This window comes from Nicotiana attenuata, unplaced genomic scaffold (assembly GCF_001879085.1).
Source record: "Nicotiana attenuata strain UT unplaced genomic scaffold, NIATTr2, whole genome shotgun sequence".
In the NCBI taxonomy this organism is placed as follows: Eukaryota; Viridiplantae; Streptophyta; class Magnoliopsida; order Solanales; family Solanaceae; genus Nicotiana; species Nicotiana attenuata.
In genome coordinates, this window is record NW_017673010.1 from 117431 (window position 1) to 133847 (window position 16417).

At 41.5% G+C, this 16417-nt stretch overlaps 2 long non-coding RNA genes across 2 annotated transcripts; both read left to right on the plus strand.

Annotated features, from left to right (window-relative positions):
* The first annotated feature begins 8993 nt into the window (after positions 1-8993).
* LOC109215180 lies at positions 8994-9399 on the plus strand. Its single transcript, XR_002066320.1, has 3 exons — positions 8994-9109; positions 9211-9265; positions 9368-9399. It is a non-coding gene; the product is annotated as an uncharacterized LOC109215180 (long non-coding RNA).
* Positions 9400-9503: 104 nt separating this feature from the next.
* On the plus strand, positions 9504-10496 carry LOC109215181. The gene is made up of 3 exons (XR_002066321.1): positions 9504-9528; positions 9608-9699; positions 10434-10496. It is a non-coding gene; the product is annotated as an uncharacterized LOC109215181 (long non-coding RNA).
* The last annotated feature ends 5921 nt before the right edge of the window (positions 10497-16417 follow it).

Here is a 16417-nt window from a genome sequence, read left to right on the forward strand (position 1 = left end):
CCGTGGACACGGTCGTGGTCGTGGCAGAGGCAGAGCAGCAGGGGCAGCGCCTGTTGATCCACCAGTTGCCCCAGCTCAGGATCAGGCTCTAGCAGCACCAGTTCAGGCACCGGCTGTGCCCATCGTCATTCCTGGCCTTCAGGAGACTTTAGCTCAGTTTTTGACAGTTTGCACTGGCCTGGCTCAGGTCGTTTCAGCTACCACAACAGCAGCTACTTCGCAGGCTGGGGTAGGCAATCAGACCCCCGCTGCTCGCACACCTGAGCAGGTAGTGCAGGGATTACAGACTCCAGAGGCACCTCCAGCTCAGCCAGTTGCGCCCGCGCAGGAGTTCAGGGTTCCAGCTATGCCCGAGGATGAGCAGCATCGTCTTAAGAGGTTTGGTAGACTCCAGCCTCCGACATTCAGTGGTGCTGAGGGCGAGGATGCCCAGGGTTTTCTCGACAGATGTCAGCGGATACTCCGTAAAGCATGGATCCTTGAGTCCAGTGGTGTGGCTTTTACTACTTTTCAGTTTACTGGGGCTGCCTTCACTTGGTGGGAGGCGTATGAGAGGCGTAGGCTAACCGGAGCAGCACCTTTGACTTGGCAGGAGTTCTCCACTCTCTTCTTGGAGAAGTATGTACCGCAGTCCCGCAGAGAGGAGCTGCGCAGGCAGTTTGAGTGGTTACGGCAGGGAGATATGACTGTGTCTCAGTATGAGATGAGGTTTTCAGAGTTGGCTCGTCATGCCGTCTGGATGGTTCCGTCGGATCGGGAGCGGATTAGGAGATTTGTTGATGGCCTTAACTACCATCTCCGTGTTCTTATGACTAGAGATAGAGTATTGGGTGCTTCATTCGAGGAGGTGGTTGATATAGCTCGAGAGATTGAGGCGGTTCGCCATCAGGATCGAGAGGAGAGGAAGGACAAGAGGCCTCGAGGTTTTGGCAGTTACAGTGGCGCTCCTTCGAGGGGCCAGTTCCAGTAGGGTCGGGGTCGTTCTTTCAGGCCTGCTCAGTCGGCTCGTCCCGAGTATGCGGGGCATCTTCAGGTCGTGGTTATCATGGTTCTCAGCAGAGTCAGCCATCTCTTAGCGCTCTTCCAGCACAGAGTTCATCTCGTGCCCCGTCTGCTCAGGGTTCTTCCAGGTCGAGTGCATCAGCTAGTCACTCTGGCGCGAGGGGTTCCCTTCAGTCCCAGTCTCCAGCACCTGGGAGCTGCTATGAGTGTGGAGAGTTTGGGCATATGTGGAGGCAGTGCCCTCGTCGTGCTGCTAGCTCATCTCAGCAGAGGGGTCAGCCCTCGTCTTCTAGTCCGGTTTCTTCAGCACCCGCCCCGCCAGCTAGGGGTGAGGGTCAGGTAGCCAGGGGTTGCCCCAGAGGTGGAGGTCGATCCGGCGGTGGTCAGGCTCGCTTTTATGCTCTTCAGGGCCGAACAAATGCCATTGCTTCAGATGCCGTCATTACAGGTATTATTTCAGTCTGCCACAGAGATGCCTCAGTCTTATTTGATCCCGATTCCACCTATTCTTATGTGTCCTCATATTTTGCTCATCATTTGGGTACGTCCCGAGGGTGTCTTGCTTTACCTGTTCATGTATCTACCCCGATGGGCGATACTGTTGTTGTAGACCATGTATACCAGTCATGTTTGGTTACTATTAGGGGTCTGGAGACCCGAGTTGATCTGTTGCTATTGAGCATGGTGGATTTTGATGTTATTTTGGGCATGGACTGGTTATCTCCGTGTCACGCTATTCTAGATTGTCATGCTAAGACAGTCACTTTGGCTATACCGGGTGTACCGAGGATCGAGTGGTATGGTGTGACTGATCATGTTTCCAGTAAGGTGATTTCATTCCTAAAGGCCCAACGTATGGTTGGGAAGGGTTGTCTTTCATATTTGGCGTTCGTGAGGGATGTTGGAGCCGAGACTCCTAGCATTGATTCTGTTCCAGTTGTGAGGGAGTTTCCCGATGTTTTCCCTGCAGACCTGCCGGGCATGCCCCCGGACAGGGATATTGATTTTGGTATTGACCTGGTGTCGGGCACTCAGCCCATTTCCATTCCGCCATATCGTATGGCACCAGCGGAGTTGAAAGAATTGAAGGATCAGCTTCAGGAACTCCTAGATAAGGGGTTCATTCGGCCTAGTGTGTCACCGTGGGGTGCACCGGTTCTGTTTGTGAAGAAGAAGGATGGCACCATGAGAATGTGCATTGACTACAGGCAATTGAACAAAGTAACAGTGAAGAACAAGTATCCCCTTGCCTCGCATTGATGATTTATTTGACCAGCTTCAGGGAGCGAGGGTGTTCTCCAAGATTGATCTCCGTTCGGGCTATCACCAGTTGAAGATCAGGGATTCAGATATTATGAAGACTGCTTTCAGGACTAGATATGGGCACTATGAGTTTCTTGTTATGTCCTTTGGGCTGACCAATGCCCCAGCAGCGTTCATGCATTTGATGAACAGTGTATTTCGGCCTTATCTGGATTCATTCGTTATTGTTTTCATTGATGATATTCTGGTGTACTCACGTAGTCAGGAGGAGCACGCGCAGCATTTGCGAGTTGTATTGCAGAGATTGAGGGAGGAGAAGCTTTATGCAAAGTTCTCCAAGTGTGAGTTTTGGCTCAGTTTAGTGGCTTTCTTGGGGCACGTGGTGTCCAGCGAGGGTATTCAGGTCGACCCGAAGAAGATAGAGGCGGTTCAGAGTTGGCCCAGACCGACCTCAGCCACAGAGATTTGTAGTTTCCTTGGTTTGGCAGGGTATTATCGCCGGTTGTTCAGAGATTTTCCTCTATTGCATCGCCCTTGACCAAGTTGACTCAGAAGGGGGCTCCATTTGTATGGTCGGACGAGTGCGAGGAGAGCTTTTAGAAGCTCAAGACAGCTTTGACCTCAGCTCCAGTATTGGTTTTGCCATCAGCTTCAGGTTCTTACACGGTATATTGTGATGCTTCGAGAGTTGGGATTGGATGTGTATTGATGCAGGAGGGTAGAGTTATTGCTTATGCTTCTCGTCAGTTGAAGCCCCGCGAGAAGAACTACCCTGTACATGATTTGGAGTTGGCTGCTATAGTTCATGCTTTGAAGATTTGGAGGCACTACTTGTATGGCGTATCTTGTGAGGTATTCACCGATCATCGCAGTCTTCAGCATTTGTTCAAGCAAAAGGATCTAAATTTGAGGCAGCGGAGGTGGCTAGAGTTACTTAAAGATTATGATATTACCATTCTGCATCACCCGGGGAAGGCCAATGTAGTGGCCGATGCTTTGAGCCGAAAAGCAGTTAGTATGGGGAATTTGGCGTATATTCCAGTTGGGGTGAGGCCCTTTGCAGTTGATGTTTAGGCCTTGGCCAATCGTTGGTGAGACTAGATATTTCGGAGCCCAGTCGGGTGTTCTCTTGTGTGGTTTCTCGGTCTTCCTTATATGATCGCATCAGAGAGCGCCAGTATGATGATCCGCATTTGCTTGTCCTTAAGGATAGGGTTCAGCATGATGATGCCAGAGACGTGACCATTGGTGAGGATGGTGTGTTGAGGATGCAAGGCCGGATTTGTGTGCCCAATGTAGATGGGCTTAGGGAGTTGATATTGGAGGAGGCCCACAGCTCGCGGTATTCCATTCATCCGGGTGCCGCGAAGATGTATCAGGATTTGAGGCAGCACTATTGGTGGAGAAGAATGAAGAAAGACATTGTAGGATTTGTGGCTCGGTGTCTCAACTGTCAGCAGGTGAAATATGAGCATCAGAGACCGGGTGGCGTACTTCAGCGGATGATTATTCCCGAATAGAAGTGGGAGAGGATTATATGGATTTCGTGAGTGGTCTCTCTCGGACTTTGAAGAAGTTTGATTCGATTTGGGTGATGTGGATCGGCTGACCAAGTCCGCGCACTTCATTCCAGTATGTACTACCTATTCATCGGAGCGGCTGGCAGGGATCTTTATCCGGGAGATTGTTCGACTGCATGGTGTTCTAGTGTCTATTATCTCAGACAGGGGTACTCAGTTTACTTCTCAGTTCTGGAAGACTTTTCAGGGAGAGTTGGGTACACAGGTGGAGTTGAGCACAGTATTTCATCCTCAGACGGACGGACAGTCCGAGCGTACTATTCAGATATTGGAATATATGTTGCGTGCCTGTGTTATTGATTTTGGAGGTTCTTGGGATGGGTTTTTGCCGCTTGCATAGTTTGCCTACAACAACAGTTATCAATCAAGCATTCATATGGCTCCGTATGAGGCGTTGTATGGGAGGCGGTGTAGATCTCCTGTTGGTTGGTTCGAGCCCGGCGAGGCTAGGCTATTGGGGACAGAGATGGTTCAGGATGCCTTGGAGAAGGTGAAGCTGATTCAGGAGAGGCTTCGTACAGCTCAGTCGCGTCAGAAGAGTTATGCGGACCGGAAGGTTCGAGATGTGTCTTATATGGTTGGTGAGAAGGTCTTGCTGAAGGTTTCGCCCATGAAGGGTGTTATGCGGTTTGGAAAGAAAGGGAAGTTGAGTCCGCGGTTTGTTGGGCCTTTTGAGGTACTTAGGAGGATTGGGGAGGTGGCTTATGAGCTAGCCTTGCCACCCAGCTTGTCGGGCGTGCACCCGGTATTTCATGTATCTATGCTCCGGAAGTATGTTGGGGACCCGTCCCATGTATTGGACTTCAGCATGGTTCAGTTGGATGATGATTTGACTTATGATGTAGAGCCAGCAACCATTTTGGATCGTCAGGTTCGGAAGTTGAGGTCAAAGGATGTTGCTTCGGTGAAAGTGCAATGGAGAGGTCGGCCCGTGGAGGAGGCTACTTGGGAGATCGAGCGGGAGATGCGGAGCAGATATCCTCACCTGTTTGAGGTTTCAGGTATGTTTCTTGACCCGCTCGAGGACGAGCGTTTGTTTTAGTTGGGGAGGATGTGACAACCCGGCCCGTCGTCACGTGAGTTACCGCCCCGTTTTCCCCATTTTTTGCTTCCTTATGTTTCATTATAAGAGTCTTGGCTGAATGAGTCGAATTGGATTAATTTTAGAAGGAAATGAGACACTTAGTCTCTTTAAGGAAGGTTTGTTTTGGAAAAATCAACCGGATATTGACTTATGAGTTAGAGGGCTCGAATGTGACTTCCGGTGATTCGGTTAGCTTCGGGGGATGATTTGTGACTTAGGAGCGTGATCGGAAGTGATTTTGGAGGTCCGGTGTAGAATTAGGCTTGAATTGGCGAAGTTAGTATTTTGGCGAATTCCGGTTGATAGGTGAGATTTTTATCCGAGGGTCGGAATGGAATTCCGAGAGTTGCTGTAGCTTCGTTAGGTGATTTGGGATGTGTGCGCAAAATTTCAGGTCATTGGGAGGTGTTTTGGTCGGGTTTTTGATCGAATGCGTATTTCGGAAGTTTTAGAAGAACTTAGGCTTGAATCCGATGTAATTTGATGGTTTTGGTGTTGTTTTTGGTGTTTTGATGATTGGAGAAAGTTTGAATGGTGTTTTAGGATGGATTGACACTTTTGGTTGAGGTCCTAGGGGCCTCGGGGTGATTTCGGATGGCCATCGGGATGAATTTTGGACTTGATGCATTTCTGAAGTTTGCTGGTATCTGGTATTTCCGCATCTGCGGAAAGGGGGCCGCAGATGCGGTTCCGCAGATGCGAATAAGGGATCGCAGGTGCGGGTGTTGGCCATTTGGAGAAATTCCGCAGAAGCGGATGGTTTCCGCAGGTGCGGTCTCCAGAGATGCGGTTAATGACCGCAGAAGCGGTCCGTGCATGCAAGGGAGGTTCTGCAGAAGCGGAGGCTTGACCGCAGAAGCGGTGTCCGCAGAAGCGGAGATTGACCGCAGAAGCGGTCCTGGGCATAGTGAAGAACCGCAGAAGCGGAGGGAAAACCGCAGAAGCGGAAACCGCAAATGCGGTAATTGGATCGCAGAAACAAAAATAAGGTCTGGGCAGAAGGGTTTAAAAATTAATATTTCATCCGCGAGCTAAGTTATTTTTCAACCATTTTTGAGCAAACTTGAGAGCTTTTGGACGAAAATTGAAGGGGATTTCGACTGGGTGTGATCGGAGGTGAGTTCTATGGCCTAAATACATGTTTAATGGAAGAATTAACCTAGAAATTTATGGAAATTCATCAAAAAGGGAGAAAAGCTCGGGCTTGGTTTTTGGTATTTTAAAGTGGGTTTTGATGGGTCATTTGAACTCGGATTTGGGAGTTCTTGGTATGTATAGACTCGTGGCGAGATAGGGAATCCGATGATGTTAAATTTTTTGATTTTCGAGAAGTGGGCCCGGGGCTCGGGTTTTGCAAATTTCGTGATTTTCGATGTTTTTCGATTCTTTTCGATTGGGTTATGTTCCCTTAGCCTATTGTAACGTATTCGTTGTGGTTTTGATCAGATTCGACGCACGAGGAGGTCGATTCGCGAGGCAAGGACATAGCGAGCTAGGATTTTGGCCGGCTTGAGGTGAGTAATGATAGTAAATGATATCCTGAGGGTTTGAAACCCTGGATTTGCACAACGTAGTGCTATATTGAGGCGAGACACGCGCTTCATGACGAGCGCGGGGTTGTTTACTACTGGGGATTGTGACTTGGTCCGTCCCGTTGATATTTTACCGCGTATTTGACTAAGACATGTTTATTATCATCATGATTTGGGCCTATTGCCATATTTTGGGCTCCATGCCGACTACTTGATCCCTTGTGGATTTTTATCACTATTTCCCTCACTATTTTGATATAACTACTTGAACTCAGTCCTGTTGATTTACTGTTTTTACAAACTCAGCCGCTTTAATAGAATTTTGAGACTTAAATGATATTTCCACTGTTGTTTGGGCTGAGCACTACTATTTTATTGATACCCGAGGGGCTTATGTTGATTTCTGGACTGAGTGAGGCCGAGGGCCATATGTGAGGATATGTTGAGTGTGATGTGAGAAGGCTTTCAGGCCTTGAGTGTGGTGTGAGAAGGTTTTCAGGCCTTGAGTGTGATGTGAGAAGGCTTTCAGGCCTTATGTTGAAATAGCACTTGGGCCGTAAGGGGCCCCTCCGGAGTCTGCACACCCACAGTGAGCGCGGGTACCCATATGATCTGAGAGTGAGCCCGAGGGGCTGATATTATGTTGAGTGACTGATACTGAGCCCACGACGGCTGATACTGTACTGAACGATTGATGTTGAGCCCGAGGGGCAGTTTTACTATTCACTATTTATTTGTTGTTTTCCTGATTTAACTGTCTTTAAAGTTGAGATTTCATTTGACTCTTTACGGATTTTACTGTTTAAAGTGAGTTACTGCTTGATATAGAATTGCCTTGTGCTGTTATGTGTTTTCTTATCTTCGGTTATATTTATTGTCATTACTCACTGGGTCGGAGTACTCACATTACTCCCTGCACCATGCGTGCAGATTCAGGCATAGCAGAGTCCGCACCTGAGTACTGATATTCTTCCAGACAGGCAGCGAATTGGAGCTTCGAGGTAGCTGTTGACGTCCGCAGCCCTTGACTCCCTATTTTATGTTATTTCAGTTTCTTTCAGACTATTGTATCAGATATACTATTTCTTAGACTTATAACAACTCTGTAGTAGCTCATGACTTGTGACACCCCGGTTTGGGCTGTGTCGGGATGGTTCCCTTTGCTATTGTCGCTATTTTCGCCTTATAACTGTTTTATACGCGTTTTGGATTTATTAATGTTAAGTAATTGTTAAAAGAAGTGTTTCCGTTGTTCTGGGTGGCCTTGTCTTCACGAGAGGCGCCATCACGGCCGGGGTTTGGGATGCGGACCGTGACAGTTCGGTCCGTATCAAATAGATTTTAACAATTGACATGTCCCTAGATGTTGGATTGGGTAACCTTTTTTTGAATTCTAATTTAGCATTTGCAAATTAGCAATATTTTATGGTAACCAAACAAACAACAAAGTATTGAAAACAAGAAAGCGCTAGATTCTGCACTGAATTTCAATTGGCTACGTTTTCTGAATCATCAACGCAACTAATTGAAAAGCTAAGCTTATGACATCTAGATGCAGGTAGAGAGTATGAAGTGCTGCTGAAATTTTGCATTCTATTTATACCTTTCAACTATTTTGGACCTGATTTATACAATTAGCATGAAAAAATGGAAAAGGATGCTACTTGAGAGTTGGTATTGAATAATTATTTTCTGTTGAATCTTTTGCTTCATACATTCTTATGGACAATAAGTTCCTACCTTTAATATGTCATGTAACAGGTCTCATTATGTTTGCCGAAGCACAACAACAATGAAGCTGACAAATACATTCTTGGTTGACCTTCAAATCGGTGCATCGCATTTTGCTAATATATAAATTCTCTGTAAATAATAATCTTTAACTTGCTATATCTGCATTTTTGTTGGTGATCTGCTGCTGTAGGATTCTAAGGATATCTTATTAATTCAATATAATAAATTCAATTATGCCACAAGGACATGCTCATTTTTTTGACCGAGTTAGACAAGTAAACAGAGGCACGAGTGAATAGGAAATGAAAAGGAGTTAACACTTCTTTAGGTTTTGAGTGATAGGAAGCTTCAGATTTCAATGTCACACTTCACAAACATGTAGTGCAGAAAATCAACTCTTCTTTAAATCCACCCATCTGCATCTCAATCTCAATCTCAATCTATCTAGGTGTGTGCGTGTGTGATTACATGTGTTTCAAAGATAGCCACCTTTACCCATTTTATAAATCACGCCAACCAATGATAAGCAACTTGCCTGTTACATCACCCTACAATCTCTATCAGAAGCTGCTAAGATGCTTCATTTTCCTTTCATTAGTCTCAATGTACTAAACATAAAAAAAAAGACTTCAACTGAGTTAACTAAAATATTAAACTAATAAGAAAATACCTACCTAATAGGCATGCACCACGCAGAATATATTCGATGTGCTTTGTATATTGTGTTACATTAGTAATTAAAATAACTTCTCATTCATCACAAATAATATACATGTACCCTATCAAACAGTACCAAGGGAGTAGCTTATCAACTATTCTCCTAAGTAAGAAGAGACATCCTTTATGGGATTCTATAACTGTAAAATTCTTTGGCTACAGATTGTTGCATCTGCCACTCCGTCAAAGGCGAAAATGTATGCATCTTTATTTCTTCCTATAAGTGTAGAAGTTTAGTACTTAATAGATATTGTAAAATCGTCCTCCTAGTTTTTGAAATTTGCTGTGTGAAAATCAGACCTGAAGGATTTATTTGGTGACGGCAAGTGGGTTATTTCGAGTTGAAAATGACTGTAAGTTTCTTCTTGGTGCATAATTTTGTTTTGTTGGTTAGTACGTAACATGAGCATTCTGTTGCCAGCTATTTAGTAATTTACCTAACTATCTTTCTTCAGGTAGAGTCTGATGATTCTTGTGCAGATAACGAGCCACATTGGCTAGGATGAACACCTTTCTTGATGATGCGCTACGTTCTTCTTGTGAAGGAATCATGGTGAAATCCCTTGAATATAGATGCTGGGTAACACACATAAAGCGCACTAATGCATGGTTAAAGGTGTCGCCTCGAGAATGATATATTGCACTAGCAAAATTAGAGCTTTAATCCTAATCCTAATCCTGGAACTTGTCTGCAGGTCAAGAGGGACTACGTGGAAGGGCTAAGTGATTCCTTGGACTTGGTTCCGCTTGGTGCTTGGTATGGGAACGGATGTTTGAAGATGGAAAGGTAATAATGATCTACAGATCGATTGCTGCTTTTGTCTAATATTTTTAATTGATAAGAAGCAATGCATCGAAGCAAGTCAAAATGAATTAGTACTCAATGAAGGTCTACTTAGATAACAAGAGTCATAAGGGAAAGTGACTTTACATGATGGATACATTATCAAAAGTTGTATGATTGACTATGCGCTTAATGAAAATTTTTCTTCTTATTTTGCCTTTATTAGTTCTATTTTCAATTGCCCAACTTTACATGTTTCTATGTAAAATATGTATAATACGTTTTTAGAATGCGTGCGAAGAAAAATTCTTCCTTTTCTTCTCTTTTTCTTTTTGTTACATCGCAGGGTGCGAAAAGGAAGGAGAGGAAATTTGTTTGTATAGCAAAGGGTGGAGTTCTAAAATATTGTTTCGGCTCTATCTAATCTAGCTTACTGGTGGATGACTTTGCTAACGGTTCTGTTTATGATGCAGTTGTGCTCACTAAGTCTTAAAAATTGTTAATACCATTTCATGATTGTTTTATGTCTTGGTCTGTTATTTTTCAGTTGCAGTTGATCATACAAAATGTATAAAAGCTTTATTCCTGTTATTTACCATTCTGGCTATGGTGCTGGCAAGTTATAATATTGATCGTCAACAGATCTATCTGTCTATATGAACATTGCTCTTGAGCTTTGTTGGGGAAATCACTGTTGTTGAACATTGTTTGATGTTTTAGATTGATTTCTTTTGCAGATTACGACTCCCAAGGAGGCTGAGAGATTCCATCATTTGTTTGGATTTGGTGCAAGTGTTGCTCATATTTTTCTTGCACGGTGAAAGTTTTTGAAGCTTCTTTGTCTCCTTTGAAGTCATCGTGGTTCTTTATCAATATTTCTTTGATAAGATGAAATGGATTTGTTGTGAAGTTAATCTACAATGGATTGTCACCTATTTAACTCAACTTTTAAATTGCCTCTACTTGCCTCTTTTCTTATATATGCTGTTATACACACTTCTTATCTCCTAGCTTTCCACATAACTTATATTAACAGGGTCTATTTTGAGAGAATATTGAAGAGACTTTGAATTCCCCTTAAGATATTCACTTAAATTAGTATCATTAATTATGTTGACATGTAAAGTTCACACCACTTTGCTGTGATCAGGTCGAATAAATGTTAAAATACTGTCCAAGGTCATTTTCTTGTGCTTTCTTTCACAAGATACAATCTGAACCATGTAAATAGTATTGATTTCATTTCCATTTTTGGGTTGACGCCTGTGCATATATCTGGCATTTTCAACCCATATTTATTGTTTTCTTTCTTTCTGAATGACATGTCCTCCTAGACGCTGCTTGTGGGATTACACTAGTTTTTATTGTTGTTGAATGACATGTCCCTAGCTGTTGGATTGGGTAACCTTTTCTTTGAATTCTAATTTAGCGTTTGCAAATTAACAGAACTTTAGAGTATATTTTATGGTAACCAAACGAACAACAAGTATTAACACTTGCTATATTAACTTTTTATCCAACTGTACATACACCAAAATACAAAGGTAAAATATGGGAAAGATTCTGCGAATTACTTATTTATGAGACAAAATTAACAATTTAAGTCATCGATAAAAAATCAAAGGCAAAAAAATATACTTTGCAACAAAGTGTGCCTCTCGAGGATTTGCATCAATTAAACGACAAAGAGAACAAGCTGAAGAAGATTCATAATATGCACAATATTACCAATATCAGATAAGCTCCGCCGTCTGTCAATTCCCAGCTTCCACCTTTTGGCTCCTTGCGCTTATTGATCTCATCTTGCAGTTTTGTGAATTTACCGTTTGGATCGTTGTTTCTTGTGAGTTTTCTTCTCCTTCTTCGCTACCGTGTTTCTCTATTTAATTTTTCATGGCATGTTACGGCTTTATTGCACAGAGAGTTCAATTTTTCCAACGGCTTTGTCTTTACACTACAAAAATCAAAATTATTGTGGCGGTTATATTACGGCGATTCCGAATAACCGCCACAAAATATAATTAAAAATGACGTTTTTTTCAGCCGCCAAATTAAATTTTTTTTATAGCGGCGATTATTTCCTATTGTGCGGTTAAAACGCCCGTAATACTTTACCCAAATATTTTAACTATTCCATCGATAAGTTTTAGTGTTTCCGCCACTATTTTGAGACTCCCTCCAGAATTTCCCTTTCCCTCCATAGGTTTGGTTTACCTTTCTCCCAATTTCTATTTCCCACAATTTTCCCCAAATTCAATCTTATTGAAGGCTGTTGGAATGTACAACTCACAATCTCAAACAATTGCAGCTGAGGTAATCCGTTCCCCTCTGATAACGTCAACATTGCTAACACCAAGAAATTGAGGCATCTCGTTTTTTAGATTAATCGGGGCTGTCATGCTCAATACGGCGTGGAAACTTAGATTAATCTCTTTTTTTAGTTACCTCCTTTAGAAGAATTCGACCAGCATCCTTTAGAATCAATCTTCTCTTCGGATTGCATTTGGCCATGTTTTTGTGAAACTTGAAAGATATTCCTGAAACTTCATATTCTTCTATTTCTCCAATCTGTTTCTCCGGCTAGAAGAATCCATGAAATTCATTTAGCAGCTTCAATAATCTCAGTTAATGTAGCGATTAGGGTTCATGTTTAGTACCAAAACTTCTTTTTCTCTTTTGTTAGGGTTGATGCATGTAGCGATTCCCCCAGTTTTGTGCTAATTTTTTTTCCTCAGTCTGATAATCTATGATTCATTCAGTCAATCAAATATATAAACATCCAAAATAGTAATCTTTTACTAGAAAGACATTAATGTTCTAATGGTTTCAGTTTTTTTAAGGTCCATTTTTTTGTTATTTTTCTGTTCAATTAGTTTAGTACTTCTTTAAACGTTTGCTGCTTTGTTTGGTATCTTGATATGTAGCCGAGAGATCAAAATCTATTGGTGTAGCTATTGGGATCGACGTCGGCAATAGAACATTTGAGAGGTATCAGTTTAATTTTGTCCTTTTTTTTTGAGCAGATTTCTTTTTATTAAAGGTAGATTGATTATTTCTTTTGTCACTTGCAATTTAATACTTGAGATCTATCCCCTGATAGGAGAAAGCTTCCGAACAATATTATGGTGAAGATTTATGAACCCAATAAGCTATTATTTTATTTTAGATGTTACAGATAGGTTGCTTATTTTGCGTGGTACCAGTAGAATCAGTGACATCTAATATAGTCTCACTGATATTATTGAGGCCAGCTCTTTTTGGACTCACTAATTGAGGTTTTACAGGACTAATGGTAATGGATGCATTATGTTGCTCTGTTGTTCAGCAAAAGCTTTAGTTTCCTGGGAGGATAAGTTAGAATATGTTACAGAGAAACATTAAAGAGTGAAATTTAAAAATCTAACCCAAATTTAAATTCAGAAATCTAACCGAAATTTAAATTCAAAAAAATAGATATATCATAAACCTACTTATTATGCTAAAAAAGTTACTGCAGTAACTGAAAGCAACAAAATTTCAACAACTTACCATGGCTAGTGAGTTTAAGAGTGAGAGCGGGTTGAATCAGCTGACTACCAACATGATCAAAGACCTTCATTTCAAGACAACTTATAGTTTTGGATTAGTGATGGAATCACTTTTGGAAAACCTTCTGTTCTCATGGCTAACTACAAGATCTTGTAATTTGAAACTGATGTAAGTGCATCTATTTTATAAAGCTGGTGTTATGGAATAAGTGAGGGGGAGAGAACATTCAAGTCTGGAAGTGGAAGGTACCAGTATAAATAAGATTATTCCAAGCAAAGTCTTGGAAGCACACATCAGTCACAATTACACGTAATATAATACAGCTTAAGGTACCAGTCGCAAAATAAGCAACCTACATTACTTCCTAATTCTAAAACTGAAGTTAAAAAGGCGAAGTTGCTAAGCTTAGAACTTATATTGACCTATTAAGATATATTTTCTCACCTTCTTAGCTTGCTGAAGAATGGCTTTAGCTTGTCCACCTTTGTAGATAATGAACTTATCGCTGCACACTCTGTTATAGGTAGATAAAAGTAACAAGATTTTGTATATACACAATAAACCACATGTAATGTGACTTTGAAGCTCATGATTTGAGATAATATCAACTTATGTTATTATGTCTCTGTTAGCTTTTGAGTTATCCAGCTAACTCAAAAGTTATTATTGTGACTTTGAAGTCTATGACTTTGAACATTTGATTAATATTTCTTTTTATCAAAAGGTATATTCAAGGTTATGTTTGTCACATAGAAGCTTTGAACTATTTAGTTTTAATATTGTGATGTTATCTTTATGTCTTCCTTTCTAGCCATGCCAATTGATAAATCTTGGATTAGCAAACCACGAAACCACACCGGAATATGCAGATGGTCTAAGACAATTTTTGGATTTTGCTTTTGAGCACGGGTCAGTTGATGGCGCGTAATTAAGTGTCCGTGTCCAAATGTGGTTTTTAATAAATGGCAAAGAAGAGATGTAGTTGAAGAGCACCTGATTCTTAAACCTTTCCCAAAAACTAACAAATTTGGTATTGACATGGTGAAGAATCAAAAGCAACCGTGCAACAGACTTTCAGAGCACCCATATCATAGAAGATAATTTACAACCCAAGATCCAATGGAAATTATGATTAATGATGCATTTGGGTTCACCCGGAATAATGTCAACGAGCCTGGTGCATCTTCTAATCATATAAATATAGAAGAAATATTTGATGAAGGGCGCGTTGAGGGGCATAATGAAGATTATACAAAGTTTTATGAATTGGTCGAAGATGGAAATCAACCATTATACGAAGGGTGTACGAAGTATTCCAAATTGTCATTTCTAATCAAAATATATCATATAAAGTGTCTTTGTCGAATGACTGACAAGGCGATGAGTATGATATTAGAATTGTTAAAAGATGCCTTTGATGCCAAGATTCCTGGTTCTTTTTATGAGGCCAAGAAAACCATCAACAAACTTGGTCTTAATTATACCAAGATACATGCCTGTCCAAATGATTGTATGTTATATTTTGGCGAAGATGTAGGCTTGCAAGAATGCAAAAGATGCAAGTCATCTAGGTGGAAGGATAATAAGAAGAAGCAGCCTGCAAAGATATTGCGCTACTTTCCCCTAAAGCCAAGGTTGCAAAGATTGTTCATGTGCTCTAAAACTGCGAGTCTATGAGATGGCGTTCTTTAGAGGGTAGCCAAGATGGATTTGATGAGGCATCCATGATTCTCAGGCTTGGAAAACTTTTGACTTGCTTCATCCTGAATTTGCTGCAGATCCTCGAAATGTACGGCTAGGCCTAGCTAGTGACGGTTTTCAATCCTTTTGGAGCAATGCAACTAACTATAGTATCTGGCCAGTGGTACTTATTCCATACAACGTCCTCCTTGGGATGCATGAAACAAACTTCATTCGTCCTCTCAATGATCATTCCAGGGAAACAATTGCCGGGTAATGACATAGATGTGTATGTACAACCTCTCATCCAAGAGTTGAGGAATTGTGGTACGATGGAGTGCAGACATTAGATTCTTCAAAGAATGAAATATTTAAAATGCGAGGAGCATTGATGTGGACAATTAGTGATTTTCCTGGGCTTGGTACATTATCTGGATGGAATACATACACTCACTTTGCTTGCCCCACGTGTAACTTTGATACAGACTCTTGCAGATTGAAGCATAGTGAAAATGGTGTTTTATGGGTCATCGTCGCTTTCTTGAAAGAGGTCATCGGTTTATATTGCAACGTGTTCGTTTTAACGGGAAAATCGAGCAACGGGAGCCACCAATTGCATTATCGGGGTCAGACATCTTGAAGCAAGTGGAGGGCATTAATGTCAATTTTGGGAAAGCACCTGTTTTGAATGATAAAGGTAAAAGAGCTCGAAGACAAACCGTTAATGAAGATAGATCAAGACAGTGGAGAAAGAGAAGCATATTTTTTGATCTTCCTTACTGGGAAACGAACTTGTTACGTCATAATCTAGACCTTATGCACATTGAAAAGATGTGTGTGAGAATGTGAATATACACTTTACTCAATGATTCTGAAAAATCAAAAGACAATATTTAAAGCTAGGAAGGATCTTAGAGAAATGGGTATAAGGAAGGACTTTGGGCAGATGAGAACGGAAGCTATCGTCCATCTTTGTTTACTATTTTAAATACAAAGAAAGGTTGGATTCAAGAAAGATATATTTTTGCGGACCTTAAAGAATGTCAAAATGCCTGATGGATATGCGAGCAACATTTCGAGATGTATCGACTTGAAACAACGGAAGCTCTTTAATATGAAGAGTCATGATTTTCACATTCTCATGCTGCACTTATTACCAAATTGCCATACGGAATATTTACCCGACAAAGTGACTGCAGTGCTAATAGAGTTGAGTTCGTTCTTCCGACAACTCTGTGCCAAAAGCTTAAGTCCAATAGACCTTGATAGGCTTCAATCTCGACATTTTCTCACTATGAATCACTTGGAAATGCTATTCCCTCCAACATTCTTTACCATCATGGTTCATTTAACTTGTCATCTAGCTAGTGAAATAAAAACTTGGGGGACCGAAACAGTGTCGATGGATGTATCCTGTGGAGAGGTAAGAGATTTCTCATTGCTTTATTGTAGTTTATTCTTTAAGACAAAGATGTTAATTGTAACCATTAACTAACCATTGATCTTTTGTGTA